The following is a 16,042-nucleotide window of genomic DNA, read 5'->3' on the forward strand; positions in this document are numbered from 1 at the left end:
GCAAAAGAGAAATTAAAAAAAGAAAAGGAAAATGGTCTGCAACACGGTCTTACCTGTTTCTCAATGTTACTTAATCGAGAGAGTTTCTTGACGGGTCGTGAAGAAGAATGACAACTGCTCCGTAGAGTAAATGGCTTCTTGAACGTATGCGAGAAGTGAATGTGGAAATTTGTGTTGGGCTGATTGTGTTTGTGAGTTAAGCCGATCTCTATATGTCCTCGAGAGAACCTTAACTTCTGCGTACACATAAAAGGATGTTAGCTATGGGTGTGCGAGGATGGGTCTGGTGAGTGTGGGAGTGTGGTTTTACATGACGGCGGAACAGGACAGGGCAGGACAGGAAGGGCAGGGTAGGGTTGGGTAGGGCAAATTAGTGCAGGAGAGAGCAAACCAGGGCAGAACACATTGGATTTGTGGGTAAACACGAGGAAATTATGAGCATGTGAGAATCAATGGGTATGTGTAAGTAAAGTGTACATGAGTGAGTGTGGTAATGATATGGTGGCAGAGCAGTGTAGGGCAGGAAGGATGTGTAGGGCAGAGGCATGGGAAGTGTACCGCCACGCCCACAACTTCCTGCCCACTTCTCTCTCTCTCTCTCTCTCTCTCTCTCCTAGCAAGACTGTGCCACTCTTAGCACTTCCTATCCGCCCCTACCATATCCTGTGTATAGTCTGTTTTCATCTGACAGAACTAGGCCACTTCTAAAATTTGAATGCCAAGTCGTGATTTCATGATATTCAAAGAGCTATAGCTATGAATTAAGGGTAAGTCTCCTTGGTTACTACTCAAAATAATCAATCAATCTGACAACACATGACCACTGACCGAGGCGAAATGGGTTAGGGATCTTTGTCAAAATAGAGTAAGCCCTGCACTGTCATCGGCTTGTGCTTATAAAGGCGCCTAACGGATTAACGGAATAAACGGGAATCTTTCTAACAGTTAACGGTTATTGGTTTTGTTTTGATATTTCTCTTACGTTAATATTTACTCTGTTTAACTAAGAATTTTTTTTTATATCAAGGAATCTTACACCCAATTTAATCTTAAGAGGATTTATACATAAGTCCCTGGGTAGTAGTCTCCTGGCCTTAGAAGGCTCCCTAATAGCTTCGTCCTAGCCAGTATATTTATGTATGAGTCAGGTTAAGTCTGCAGTATGTATTAACGTATTGATTTATGGAGAGAGAGAGAGAGAGAGAGAGAGAGAGAGAGAGGGGTCCGTAATTAGCGCTACACATGAAACTCGCTTGGTTGTATCTAATGTTTTGTGGGGACGGCTCAGTGTTAGCGTAGGTATGGGTGTGGCAGTGTGAGGTGGAAGTGAATACGTGATACAAGACACACACTAACGCAAACAGAGCCGTCCCCGCAACACACGAGAAATCCCTGGCAAAGAGGAAGAGAGGCGTTATATATTTACCACCTCTAATGTACCCCTGTGTGATACCTGAAGGAGATTACGTATACCTGAGCTAATTAAGGTGTGTCCCTGAGGTGAGGTGTGTGTATTTATGCTGTGTTCTCTCTCATATATGGCTTGGACAATTTTAAAAGTGAAAAAACAGAAAAAAGGAAAAAATTACTTATAGTCACAGGTTCGCAGTCTCGTTGGCACAGCTCATATCGTAACATCTCTTCCTTGGTGATTTATTATGCTTGTAACACCATCATTTCTCGTATATGTCATTTATATTTTTCGCTTGGACGATTGACAGACTTCTGATTTTCTTCCTCCTAATTCCATATATTTCTAGTCAGTTTTGGGGGAATTTTTAAGCTGGAAGAGTAAAATATAGTCTTCATTAACCCCTTTACTAAAAAAAAAAAAAAAAAAAAAAAAGAAACAAAAAGAAAATGGGGTGCTGTTTTGGTGAATAAGGTCGTCCAGTAGAGGCAGGAGTACACTTAACATGGCGTCTTTGGCTTATTTGGGTTAATATGGACTTGCCCTTCATCAGTAACTTGCAACGCTCTGTAGTTCATTCACCTTGACTTGGCCCAAATTTTCGTATTTTTGTCGTTTATTTCACGCAGCTCAATGGTAAAAAAGGACACTGCTACGACTGTACATCCTTTCCAGAGCACTTCTTTGTGATTTGCATCATATTTTTCACCTCAACTTGGGCCAAATTTTTGTCCCTGTGTAGCTTATTTCACACAGCTCAGTGGCAGAAAAGGACAGTGCTCTACATACTTTCCAGAGCACTTCTTTGTGACTAGCATCATGGTCTAGTGCCGCTCTATTGTTACCACTCTGTATTCAAGATGGAGAGACAGCAATTTTAGGCCAAGTCGGAGGAAAACAAGTAGCGTATATGAAAGAAGAATCGCTTTAACATAATGACGTGTTTTGGTTCCTTAGTCTTACCCTTCATTCATTATTCGTTCAGTCATTCATTCCTACATTCATTCTTAAGGTACGAAATTCAAGACTGCACCTCAACGGCCAGACGATCCACACAGAACCGTGCTTCATAATGTCTCGTGATGAGTGATATTTCCTTCATTGTCAGGATCACAACTTGAATCCCGATAACGTCATTTTAATTATATTTTTTGTTGCTTTTTATTCAGCGTAGGGAAGGCCTCTGATATTCTAAGGGAGTTACTAAGGCTGTATTTTACCCTGCCAGTTTTAAGAATTTATCCTTAATTCGGTACAGTCGTCATGAGATGGCAAAAGTAAAACAGAGATGACATTCCTGTGCTAAATGGGTAACACACACACACACACACACACACACACACACACACACACACACACACACACACACACACACACACACACACACACACACACACACACACACACACACACACACACACACACACACACACACACACAAACCAGATACAGGTCTTGCCATGTGCACCGTCGTACAAATTTCTCTCATCCATTGCCACCATCCTCTCGTTTATTTTTCTTCCTCAACTTCCATACCTCACTTAGACATTCACCTACGTTACCCATCCACCTTTTTCTTGGCCTTCCACACCTCCTCCTTTCTTCCAGTTCACTCAGATAAACAGATAATCCTTTTCACTGTTCTATTCACACTCAGTCTATATCATTCTACCTTTTACGCACGCTCTCTTCTTGTCTGAGTGTATTTCCTGAGTTCACAAGGGTTTCGAATCTGTATATTTGTTTTAGTGTTTTATTCAGTCCACTTTATGCATCCCTTTCGCCCTCTGTTACTTTTTTTTTTCTTTCTTGGAGGGAACAATTTTACGGGCTTCTGGCCTTTGGTTCCTTCTTCCAGGCATTAAAAAAAAAAAAAAAAAAGACATTCCGAACAGTCCTATTCCTTCTGCTGCTACTTTTGACTTTTTGAACTCTTGCCATTCATAAATCTTTCACCCACACGTTAATACAGGCACTACTATACACCCATACGTTAATACAGGCACTGATATACCCCCCTACGTTATGATAAAAACTATTAGCCCCTTCACACAGTCTCCAGCAGCCTCGGTACTCTATTTGATATCATGGCTTTCATAACAACAGCCATTCTACTTCTTGAATCACGCTGCTTTCCACTTCATTCACACATTTGTCTCTTCTCTGTCACTGCACCCAGGTACTAAAACTTCCTTACCAATTCAAGTCTCTTTCCATTCACCAGCACAACGCACTGCAGAACCATCCCTCTCAATATTCACTGCTTTACTTGTAGGTACGTGTACTTTGAAAACGCGAGGCACAGATATCTACAAAAGTCTACACCAATCTGCAAATCTCCTGTTCACCATTAGCAAACAACACGACGTCATCTGCATGCATCAGATCTGAAATACATCACCCTTCATTATACATTATCACCTTCACCCCTGGTTTCTCTTATCCATCATCAACTTCTTCAATATATAACTAAGACATAACACCCTTGAAGTCATATACAAAAACTGCAATACTAGATATCCGTTTACTTGCACATCCGTCACTGCCTTCATAAAAACGGTTGACAACATTCAGCAACTGTCCATTCACTCTAGACGAAATAAAAAGCCTCACACACACACACACACACACACACACACACACACACACACACACACACACACACACACACACACACACACACACACACACACACACACCACACACAGTATTAACAAGCAATATAGATATAAAACTGGTCAGAAATGGTGCTGGTGTGTGCTGTGACAAGGAGAATACGACTCAAGGACAGGCCGAGTGTGACGTCAGGAGGGATGATGATATGTGGCACTATGAGACGGCACTGGCACTGCTGAGGGTCACTCCACGACGCGCCAACACACCGCCAACACCCTCACGCCACGCTCCGGCCCTACCAGTGCCTCTGCTTCGTGATTTGCAGTGAGTAGAGGTTTGTGCTGACGTTGTTAAAATGAGGGAGAGAGAGAGAGAGAGAGAGAGAGAGAGAGAGAGAGAGAGAGAGAGAGAGAGAGAGAGAGAGAGAGAGAGAGAGAGAGAGAGAGAGAATAGTGAAACAGTAGGCGACCGTCTAGTGTAGCACTGTAATCGGCGAAGAAACACTGAAAACTTCATTTATTTAGATTTTTTTCCCCAGTGTGCAGTATTTAGCTCAACCCCTTCAGTTAGAGAGGCGTCACCTAAATTGAATAAAATGGTCTGGAGGTAACAGGCATATACTAAAACCGGCGCCATATTGAACGTATTATTATGGTTTGAAGGCCACTCAGAGGTACTTAAGTCACCGTTCTGGCCACTATGCCGACACGACGTAGGTACACTGCCAACAAACGCACTCCACATACCATCCATTTCAATGCTATGGCGTATTGTTCACTGCATTCTTACAGCTTTCATTAACCCGTCCAATAGGTGAGATCTTTCCCGTCCTGAATAAAACGTCTGTCGTCCTCTGTCTGTATTTCCTACTGCCTACGACAAGTCCTACATGCAGTGTGGCCAGGCATCTCGAAACGAACGGATCTTGAATTTGACTCTCTGTTTGTATTTTTTTGGCGGGAACAATTTTGCGAGCTTCTGGTCTATGGTTCCTTCTTCCTTACATAAATAAATAAATAGATAGATAAATAAATAAATAAATAAACATATAAATAAACATGCATCACGTTACTGCAGGGTTTATTCTGGCCACTATACTCTCTTCACTTTAACTTGGCCTAAAACTGCCATCTCCCCATCTTGAATGTTCAGTTGTAAGAATACGACGCTTGACACTAGAATATGATGCTAAACACGAAGAAGTGCCGTGGGTAGGATGCACAGCCGTAGTTGTATATTCTTCCTCTGTCCTACAACATGAGATTAACACTACAATACGATGCTAGTCACAAAGAAGTGCTTTAGAAATGATGTAGAGCCGAAGTATTGTATTATTCTGCCACTGATCTGCAACAAAAGACAAGTACTAGAATATGATGCAGTCACAGAGAAGTGCTATGGAAAGGGTGTACAGCCATAGCACCTGTGTTTTTCTGCCACTGATCTTCACGAAATAAGCTGAAAAAGGGACGAAAATTTGGGCCAAGTTAAAATGATGAGGATATTTCTGTCCATACTTCCTTCATCTTAACTTGGCCCAGATTTTCGTCCCTCTGCAGCTTGTTTCACGTAGCTCAGTGGCAGAAAAATACAACATTACGACTATATACTTTTCCCATAGCACTTCTTCATGACTAGCATCATATCCCAGTCTTAATCAACTGTAACAACTCAGCAATGAAGATGGAAAGATGGCAGTTTTAGGCCAAGTTGAAGTGAAAAAGGTATAGAGTGTTACGGAGGCTGCTTACTAACCCTGTCATATTAATTTAGCTTCATGTTAACTCTCAGGCTCCTATGACTCATTTAGGAGTTGCCCCGACCATGAGCTGGTTGCTGTTGGTGCTGATGTAGCCCCTAGTTCGCCTGAAATGTGATCCCAGTGGACTGCAGGCTGAAGTTCATAAGAGGGTTGATATAGTGTATGTTTTTTATGCAAACCTCGTCGGTATTACAAATTATATCTGATAACACTCGAGATTATTATTATTATTATTATTATTATTATCATTATTATTATCATCACCATCATCATCATCATCATCATCATCACCATTGTAATTATTATTATTATTATTATTATTATTATTAGTAGTAGTAGTAGTGGTAGCCCCAGGTTCATTTGAAGTGTTAACCCAGTGGACTGCAGGCTTAAGCTATCATTCTGCAGTCCATCCCCTTTCTTTTTGGGGGGATGTGGAGGGAACTGAGGGACGTTTGAATAACCGGGCCGTTGAGCCGTCCGGTTACATCAGTGCCACCACATGAAGGCGTCCCTCTCCAGCACCCAAGAGAAGAGTAAGGTGCCCAGTTACGTAAAATAATTCGCTAAGGAAGAGGTGTTGAGACATTCCCCCACACCTACCAGCATACGGACCGAAGAACCTCTCGTACTGAAGGGGTTAAGGGGACAGAAATATCGTTCCACTTATTACTGTCGGTTTGTTTTCATCTGAGGTAGGAATAAATCTCCTTGGTTACTAGTCAAATAAGTCCTCCACTCTGACTATACCTGGCAATCTACCGAATTGAAAGGGGTTAAGGGTATTTGTTAGGTTGGAGTAAACACACTAGAATAAATCTCCTTGGTTACTAGTCAAATCAATCCTCACTAGAATAAATCTCTTTGGTTGCTAGTCAAATCAATCATCACTAGAACAAATCTCCTTGGTTACTAGTCAAATCAATCCTCAACTAGAATAAATCTCCTTGGTTGCTAGTCAAATCAATCCCCAACTATCACTACCTAGCCATATACCAGGCTGAAAGGGGTTAGGGGTCTGCCAGCTTGGAGTAAACGCACTATAGGTTATGAAACTATACATAATATTCTGAAAAGCCTGTTGGGGTTTCTCGTCATTCTTCACTGTCTCATTTCCATAGTTCATTCACCTTAACTTGGCCTAGATTTTCGTCCTTTTGCAGCTTCTTACCCAAAGCTTAGTGGCAGAAGACGGGAAAACTGAGACTCTGTAACCTTCCCACAGCACTTCTTCATGACTAGCACCATATTCTAGTGTTAATTTCTTATAGCTTAGTATTCAAGATGGTGAGAAAATAGTTTTACGCCTATGTTATAATTGAAATAATATAACGCTGATCTCACAGTATAGTTTAGTACCCGAAATGCAGACCAGGTAATGTGAACGGAGTATAGTAATTAGTTTTTGCAATAGCTCGATGGTCAAGATGGAGAGACGGCGGGTTTGAACCTACAGCTCATGCGTTTGAACTAGAAGAATTCCGTCCATTTGCTGCATATTTTCTGAAACTCACTGGGAGAATAAAACAATACTATACTATGGCTATACATCCTTTCCACCTCAGTTCTTCGTGACTAGTAGCAAGTTCTAGTGCTAGTCTACTGTGTTAAAATTAAAAAAGAAAAGAAAAGGAACACAGTATAGTTATGATGCTTGGGATTCACAAACCCAAGATTTATTTTATAGGAAGGGAAAGGAAGGCAAGTACAAAGTCTCCCCGTGTCTACTACTATTGCTATTACTACTACTACTATTACTACTACTACTACGAGAAAAAATATATAAAAAGAAAAAACGCGTCTTATTTACAAGAGGCAAATTATCGTGGGTTACATCTGTGTGTGTGGATAGACAAGTGAGGTGAAGGAGCGGTGTGGCGCTGATGTGGTTGTGACGGAAAGCGTTACGAGAAATACCTTGAGATGGTTGAGCCACGTGGAGAGGATGGAGAATGAGAGACTGACTAGGAGAGAGAGAGAGAGAGAGAGAGAGAGAGAGAGAGAGAGAGAGATGTTTGCCTGAGGGACATGGAAGGAAGAGTGTAGAATCAACCCGTGTGTCTAGATATCCCTGTTAAAAAAAAAAAAGAAAAGAAAAAAAATAGGGCCGCTTCCACATCAAATACTTGCTGGTGTGGGCGGGTGCGGGCGGATCAGGGAGGGTATGGGCGGGTGCGGGCGGGTGCAGGCGGGTGAGGGCGGGCGTGGGCAAGAAATTATCGGTTATGGTGATGCAGAACTTCCAGCCGCGGCAGCAAGCACTTAGTTTGGACCCGACCTAACATATGACGTGCAAATAATCGCATATATTATGTTTGTGAATCCCATCCCAAATCAGTTTTCACGTCAGAAGTTGTACACGTAATATTATTCTCATGCCGACTCACACGTATACTCTGTTTACTTTAAGTAGGCGTAAAAGTGCCAATCTCCATTTTGAATGCTGAGTACAACTGCCATAATTTATCTCCATCTTGAATGCTGAGTTGTAACAAGAGATGAACACTAGAACATGGCACTATTATAGTCACGATGAAGTGCTATGGGAAGGATGTAGAGCAGTGGTATTGTCTTATTCTGCCACAGAACTACAAGATATAAACTGTAAAGGGACGAAAATTTCTGCCAAGTCAAGGTGAACTAACTACAGCACTCATTAACCCACTGATATGCGTAATCTCAACTGACCAACTTATATGCGTCAGTCAACTGACCAACATGGAGTAACTCATACAGTAGCCCTTGATATATCTAAAGCTTTTGACAGAGTATGGCACCATTCCCTGCCATCCAAACTCCCTTGCTATGGACTAACGTTTTTTGTTCCTCTGATTTCCTCATATCTCAGTGACAGGAAGATAAAAGGTAAATGTTGTATGTTCCAATTTCCACTCAGTTAACACTGATGTGCCACAAGGGTCAGTTCTGGCACCAACCCTATTCCTAATTCATATTAATGATCTCCTATCTGTCACCCATAAGCCCATCCATTCATATGCAGATGACTCCACACTTCACAGTTCATTCACACTTAAACACCCATTCACACAGTTTATTATCTCTAACTCACAACTCAGTACAGCCATCTCCATAAATCAAGACTTATCTATGATCAAGAATGGGGACAAAATAACCTTGTCTCATTTAATGCTAGTAAAACTAAATATATACAGTTTACTATTAGACAGATATTGCCAGATTCCTATATTCCCTTCAATACTACTAATATTCCCATCTCCAAAAGTATTGAAATTCCCAGTGTTTCACTTAACAATGCCCTCAGCTGGACCTCTCATGTCAGATCACTTGCTAAAACCGCCTCAAAGAAACTTGGATTAATGTACAGTGTTCATAGCTTCTTCACTGATGAGCAGTTAGCTATAGTTTATAAGTCATGTGTGCTCTCAGCTTGAATATTGCTCACCTTTGTGGAATGGATGTGGAGAGGTTGCATTAAAACAACTAGACAAAAGTCGGAACAAAGCTGTTAGAATTATTAGTAAGCCTGCTATTAGAAATAAACTACCACCCCTACAGGTAAGAAGGAATGTTGCCTCCCTTGCATTATTTTACAGATGCTTTTATGGCAAATGCTCAGATGAAGTTGCATCCATTGTGCCACCTCTCCATGCCTTCCCCTTTGCTACACGGGCATCTGGTAGTGCTCATGACTGGAATGTCACACTGCCATATTGCAGAATTTCCGTCTATCAGAAATCTTTTATTCCCCGAACTGCATCTCATTGGAACTCGCTTCCCCAGAGTGGTTTCCCCGTTAAATTTCAACCCACAGCTGTTCAAGTCCAACTGTTACAGATTTTTTGTGAATGAAGGACACCAGTAATCTGGTGTATGGATTATTATTATTTCTTTTTTTTATCGATTTCTTTTTCCAATCTCTGTTCTATTCTAAAAAAAAAAAAAAAATCAGCCGATGATGCGCATTACCGATTTGTTCTTGTCTTCTGCACAAGATTTCATTCGGCGTTGGAACTTTTTTTTTTCTTTTTTTAAGTGAAGGGGTAAGTCTCTCCAAAGCTAGATCCGATTCTTTGAGGATAGCATAAGTAAATAAATAAATAAATAGACATCAATGGGTTGAAGGATGTATTACTTCTACCTGGTGATTCCAATTAGTTTTTTTTTTTCCCCTGCTTCCAAGCGATTTTATTCAGTACTTGCAAGGCTTCTGATAATGAGAGATTTGATGAAGGATGTGTCTAACCCCTTCAGAACCCCCTCAGCTCGAAAAATCTCCCTAAAGTAGTTAAAATCGTCTGGAGACAGGACGAATATAGGCAGAATAACGTCACTGGATAGGAGGGGTTCATGATTTCTGTTCCCGGTCGATTATATTCAGCTTACGGGTGGACCTCTCGTGGTGAAGGGGTGGGAAGCGCTCTCCACCAGCCTCTTCGCTGCCAAAACAGGGCGGTCTGTAAATTGCACTCCTCAGTCTTGTGTGTTGCGAGGACGGCTCAGGCTGCCGGTGTGAGGAGGACTGATATTTTGGATGCGTCATGAAACTACTGATCAACTGTACATTTAAGGGACGTAAAGCTCTAAAAGCAATGCAGCACGAAAGGGGTCATGGGAAGCAGAAAATAATGAAGGGTAAACACCTGTATATGCTGCACACGTAGTTCCCGCAACGTGTGTATTGGGATGCATATGTACGAACCATCATGTATTGTAACCTATCTATCTATCTATCTATTGCCAGACGCCTCAATCCCGTTTGGGGTGGCCACAAACAAATCGCCTCCAAGTCGCCCTGTCCCCCGCCATTTCACTCCCCTGCTCCCAACTCACACCCCCCTCTCTCATATACCTCTCCACCCCATCTCTCCATCTCATCCTCGGCCTCCCCCTCCCTCTTTCCCCCTCCACCTCACTCACATACACTCTCTTCGTCAGTCTTTCACCCTCCATCCTCTCCACATGGCCAAACCACCTCAGTGTGTTCCTCATAACGCTTCCTATCACATCCACATCAACACCACAACGCTCCTTTATATCCTCATTCGTCAGCCTGTCTCTCCATGTGACTCCACAGGCTCCTCTTAAATAACTCATTTCCACGGCTCTCACTCTTGACTTGTGTCCTTCCAACAACGTCCAAGCTTCACTTCCGTACGTTAGAGTTGGTATCACAATACTGTCATGTAGTAACTTTTTCACTTCCATGCTCACTTCCCTGTTTCTTATCACTGCTTTCAAAGAACCAGCAACCTTTCTTCCCTGCTGTACCCTTTCAAGCACTTCACCCTCCAAACCTCCATCCTTACTCATCACACTACCCAAGTACTTAAACGTACTCACATTTTCCAATTCCTCACCATCCAACCTCGCTGTACATTCACTGACTTCACCTCTCTCAAAGACCATCACTTTACTCTTCCCTACATTCACCTTTAGATTCCGTTTCTTACACACTCTCTCAAACTCATCCACCAAGCCTTGCAGTAACCAGTTTTTACTATTACCACAGGATTCCATAAATCTTCGAGGAGACCTTTAGTGCAGAGGGTATTTGAAGCTTTCACCACTAACCCCGTCACTTCCATGATTTATTTTGCCTGTTCCTGCTACAGCCACGCGATTTTCTGAACTTGGGAGAGGCTTCTCATATAAGAAGTATTAATCAGAATCCTGGGGATGGTGTTGGCCCAGTGGATGGATCACTGGGCTGTGATCCAAACAGATGCGAGTTCGACCCCAGGCAACGGCAGGGAACAGTTTGTGGATTTGAATTTTGTTAAAACAGACTACTAATCTTCCATGAAACCCACCGACATGCCATAAAAACTCTCGTTAATACCCTCACACTATTCCTGAATGCAACAGCTCTAGCATGCATTCATCACTTTCCCTGTCTGACTTCCTCAAGGCTGACATTATAATTTCAACTGATATATTTTCTGCCACCACTGGCCTCAGTACTAACAAAGCATATGGGCCTGATGGGGTCTCTCCGGTTGTTATCAAGAACTGTGCTTCTGTGCTTACACCCTGCCTAGGTAAACTCTTTCGCCTTTGTCTGTCAACTTGTACCTTTCCTTCTTGCTGGATGTTTGCTCTCATTCAGCCAGTCCCAAAGAAGGGTGACCACTCCCAACCCTCTAACTATCGCCCAATTGCCCTGTATATCAAAAGTTTTGGAGTCTATTCTTAACAAAAGATTTTTAAAGCACTTTTCCTATTACAACCTTCTTTCTGATCGTCAGTATGGGTTCCGTCAGGGACGCTCCATTGGCGATCTTCTCACCTACCATTCAGACTCCTGGCCATCCTCCTTTCTGGACTTTGGTGAAAGCTTTGCCATTGCGTTTGACATCTCAAAGGCTTTCGATCGAGTCTGGCATAATCTTTATTTTCCAAACTGCCCTCTTACGGTTTTTATCCTTCTATCCGTGCCTTCATCCATAGCTTCCTTTCTGGTCGTTCTATAGCTGCTGTTGTATGCAGCCACCGTTCTTCTAGATCTATCAATAGCGGTGTTCCTCAGGGCTCTGTCCTATCACCAGCTCTCTTCCTTTTATTCATCAATGACCTTCCAAGCTGTACATCTAACCTTATCCACTCATATGTTGATGACTCCACCCTTCACCTTTCCATTCGGTTCCCACAACGCCCATCTCAGCAGTAACTTCAACAAACAAGGGATGAGGCTATGGCACACCTAATTCTGACCTGGCTTGTATCTCTGACTGGGGTAAAAGTAATCTTGTTGTTTTTAATACATCAAAAACTCAGTTCTTACATCTTCAACCCATTAAAATCTTCCACAGGAGTACCCACTAATGTTTAATAATATCCAGCTCAATCCTGCATCATCTTTAAACATACTTGGGGTTTCATTGTCTCGAGATTTATCTTGGAAATATCATATTACCTTTCGTGTAAATTCTGCTTCCAAGAGATTAGGTGTACTAAGCTGACTCCTTACCTTCTTTATTCCTGCACAGTTGTTGACTTTATACACGGGTTTTATTCGCCCCTGTGTGGAGTGCAACTCTCATGTGTGGGGAAGTTCCCCACATACAGCTCTTCTCAATAGGGTGGAGTCAAAGGCTTTTCGTCTCATTAACTCTCCTCCTTTTAGTGGCTCCCTTCAACCTCTATCGCTTCGCCGTACTGTTGCATCTTTATCTCTTTTCTATTGCTTCTTCAATGGTCACTGCTCCTCTGAACTATCTGCTTGCATCCCTCCACCACTACGGCAAGAGCGTAGCACCCGTCTAGCAACAAAATTCTCATCCCTTTTCTGTCCTCTCTAATGCAAGAGTCAACCGTTACTCCCAGTCCTTCATGTATGCAACAAGTCAACTTTGGAACTGTCTCCCTCTGTCTGTATTCCCTACTGTCTATGACCTCCAGTCTTTCAAACGCAGTGTGTCCAGGCATCTCGAAATGAACATCTGGAATTTGGCTCTCTGCTTTTGTTTTTTCTTGGGGGGAACAATTTGTGGGCTCCCGGTCTTTGGTTCCTTCCTTCTTAAATAAATAAAAATGAACGGTGGTATTAATGTTGAAGTGGTGACATGTGAAGATGTGTGGCGACTGCTAAGCCTCAGGAAACGGTCGGTCAAGTCTATGCCCAGAGTCGGAAGCATAAAACAAAGAAACAAGTGATGTCTGATGTCGTCTCGTCTTTGTGTGGTCACTCCGCGCTGAGGACATTACTAAGAACCGCTCCAGAGTTTTTGTAGCGAGAGAAAAGGTCAAGTGAGAGTGGCGGTGAAGGATGCGTGTGTGTGTGTGTGTGTGTGTGTGTGTGTGTGTGTGTGTGTGTGTGTGTGTGGTTATTCACATCACGGGTTGTCACATTTCACAGCTACTCAGTCATTTTACATATCAGGCACTTCTTCGTTCATTGACGTTTTTCATGAAGTTATATATTGTAGTGACGAATTTTGCATAAACTTTAAGGCACGACTAATCAGTTTTGTTATTAACTCTGCTCCACCAAACACCAGGTTGCTTTACTAACACCACAGTTTTACTTGTCACATAGAAAGCTTCCTAGTGTGTGGGTTTGCAGGCTCTCTCCATATAGGCTTTTTTACTGCCATATTTTCGTCTCATTAATTGCAATCGACAACGTAATTAAAGGTGCTGAATGTACCTTTAAAATAATTTGCACAGGTACAAAGGTACGTTTAACCGACCAAAAATCAATAAAGAAACCTGAAAATTTTTGTATATGTAGGCTGGTCCAGATATAGCCCTCCTCTGCCACTCTGGCCGGGGATTTCTCGTGTGTTGCGGGTACGGCCCAATCAGCGTTATCAGTGTCTATCCTGCATCCTTTATTCAGTTTATGTTCCAGCTGCCACACCCACGGCCACACCAGCAGACTGAGCCGTTCCAACAACACATAAGATACCGCAAAGTGAATGTCTAGTGAAGCGATATTTACGTATGACCCTGCATGTCTTTAAAGGTCTATCCTGCATCCTTTATTCAGTGTATGTTCCCGCTGCCACATCCGCACCAGCAGACTGAGCTGTTCCCACAACACATAAGATACCGCAAAGTGTGACTAGTGAAGCTCTGTTTACGTACAACCCCGTATGTTTTTAAAGGGTTAATGAGGTTCAAAATAATCTCTTACTCTCTCAACCCTTTCAACCCCAGGACGTGTATTCCATTTATTACCATCTCCAAAAACTTATATTGAGATTAAGGAAGATTTTTGGTATTGGAGGAGTTAGATGAAGCTTCCAGTAACACCAGAAAGTTTTTTTTTTTTTTTTAATATAAATTGAATAAAAAATAAGTGAATATAACAAAATTGATGTAAAGAACTATAAATGCGTAACCAGCTGTAAGTGGATAATGAGATGGGACATGGGTTGGGTGAAGGAGGTCAGAAGTTTTTATCCAGAGAGAGAGAGAGAGAGAGAGATTTCCTACTCCACCTCTTCCACTTGTTACTATTCATAAGCTGAGAGAGGCTTGGTGTTTTCCTCTGACTATCGATGTTTATATGTTGCGTCAGGGAGGAAAGTTATGATATTCTCTGTAAAGCCAGTGTGTGTGTGTGTGTGTGTGTGTGTATTTCCATAGCACTTCTTCGTTACTAGCATTATTTTCTGCTGCTGAACTAGTGCTACAACCCAGCAGTCAAGATAGAAGATATCAATTTTAGGCCAAGTTAGAGTAAAAAGAGTATAGTGAACATTTTTCCTCAGATGGATGTTGACTGATGAATTTTAACGAGAGATTAGAAGCAGAAAATGATGCTAGTAACGAAGAAGTGCTGTGGAGAGATATAGAGCCAATGGAGTACAGAAAATAAGCTGCAAGAGGACGGATATCTGTGCCAAGTTAGGGTGAAAGGAGTGTTGTTTATGTTGTCGATCTGGAAGAATTTAATATCCGTTTGTTCAGATATCAAATTCTCTGCATCTCTAACGTCAACATATCCGTCTGCACAAAGCGTCACTCAGCTGTGCGTCACGTGTCCTCCCGTCACCTTCATGTTCTTTGTCTTCTCATGGTGGGGGCAACTCTTCTACTCTGTTTAGTGGTGGGGAGAAAGGAAGAAAAATATGTTTGGGGGAGAACACAAAGCAGGGAGACATTAAAGTGTGCTATATGGCGTGTATTGCATGAAAGATGAAGAAACTACTACAATTACTACTACTACTACTACTACTACCACTACTACTACTACTGCTACTACTACTACTACTACTACCACCACTACTACTATTACTACTACTACTACTACCACTACTACTACTACTGCTACTACTACTACTACCACCACTACTACTACTACTATTACTACTACTACTACTACTACCACTACTACTACTACTGATACTACTACTATTACTACTACTACTACTACTACCACTACTACTACTGATACTACTACTACTACTACTACCACCACTACTACTACTACCACCACTACTACTACTATTACTACTACTACTACTACTACTACTACTACCACTACTACTGCTACTACTACTACTACTACTACTACCACTACTACTACTACTACTACCACTACTACTGACTCTACTACTACTACTACTGCTATTACTACTACTACTACTACTACCATTACTACTACTATTGACACATTAATTAATTATGTTTAGTTATTGACATGTTCCCTCATACATCCATCCATTCATTCAGTCATTTATTCTTATCATCATCATCAACATCATCATCCGCCACTGATACCAGCTAATATCACTCTCTTTTATCCAGCTGTGGGAGGGGGGGGC

General features: G+C 42.0%; 1 protein-coding gene across 1 annotated transcript in view; it reads left to right on the forward strand.

Annotated features, from left to right (window-relative positions):
• The first annotated feature begins 4,298 nt into the window (after positions 1-4,298).
• Positions 4,299-16,042, forward strand: part of LOC145391897 (uncharacterized) — a 36,325-nt gene continuing 24,581 nt past the window's right edge. The window contains exon 1 of the mRNA XM_080266395.1: positions 4,299-4,361. The gene's annotated coding sequence lies outside the window, so the exon portion shown is untranslated. The remainder of the gene's footprint in view (positions 4,362-16,042) is intronic.

This window comes from Coenobita brevimanus, chromosome 20 (genome assembly GCF_032717465.1).
Source record: "Coenobita brevimanus isolate Jiangsu-jjx chromosome 20, ASM3271746v2, whole genome shotgun sequence".
In the NCBI taxonomy this organism is placed as follows: domain Eukaryota; kingdom Metazoa; phylum Arthropoda; class Malacostraca; order Decapoda; family Coenobitidae; genus Coenobita; species Coenobita brevimanus.